Source organism: Mus pahari, chromosome 2, assembly GCF_900095145.1.
Source record: "Mus pahari chromosome 2, PAHARI_EIJ_v1.1, whole genome shotgun sequence".
NCBI lineage: Eukaryota > Metazoa > Chordata > Mammalia > Rodentia > Muridae > Mus > Mus pahari.
In genome coordinates, this window is record NC_034591.1 from 44917643 (window position 1) to 44918282 (window position 640).

Below are 640 nucleotides of genomic sequence, written 5' to 3' on the forward strand. Positions count from 1 at the left end.
CCTGTCTGGGCTTCATGGCTCTGGTCTGGTGGTTATCTCAGGTTTACTCAGTGAACAATCAGCCTTGTGATGGTTGTCTGTCTTAGGCTCACTCCCTCCAGGGGAGAGTCACAAGCAGGATTCTTTTAGTCTATGGGCTTTCTCTCTATCCTGGGAGCACATCCTGGCCTGCATACTGTCAAACTCGTGGTTGTCTCAGGCTAGCTTGCTGTCTAGACCCCCTGGCTCCAGACTGGTGGTTGTCTCAGGATCCCCACCCCCCCATATATATATTTTTTTTCAGAGAACATCCTTCTGATGTTCATAGGTCAGTACACTGAGTCAGCCTCTTCTTTCTGCCACCTACTGATGTACATGTGACACAGCAGCCACGCCTACAATGCTTCTAGGGACAGGTTTATATGAGTTTTTAAAGAAGGGGGAATAGTATCACAATTTCCCTTTCTTAAGACTTAGAATACATATGAAACAGAAGAAGATGGAATTAGCAGGGTTGTGTTGAAGTCCATTAAGTGAAAGCAGTTTCCTTGTGGGAAACCATGGTTATTTTGTTTGCACTGGTTTAATTCTTTTCTTTGTTAATGGGCAGATCGGATGTCTGAACTGCCAGGAAGATTATACAATTACTAACCAGCAGAAG

At 44.7% G+C, this 640-nt stretch overlaps 1 pseudogene; it reads right to left on the minus strand.

Moving 5' to 3' along the window:
• Positions 1–281: 281 nt before the first annotated feature.
• On the minus strand, positions 282–396 carry LOC115063509 (annotated as a pseudogene).
• Between the last annotated feature and the right edge of the window lie 244 nt (positions 397–640).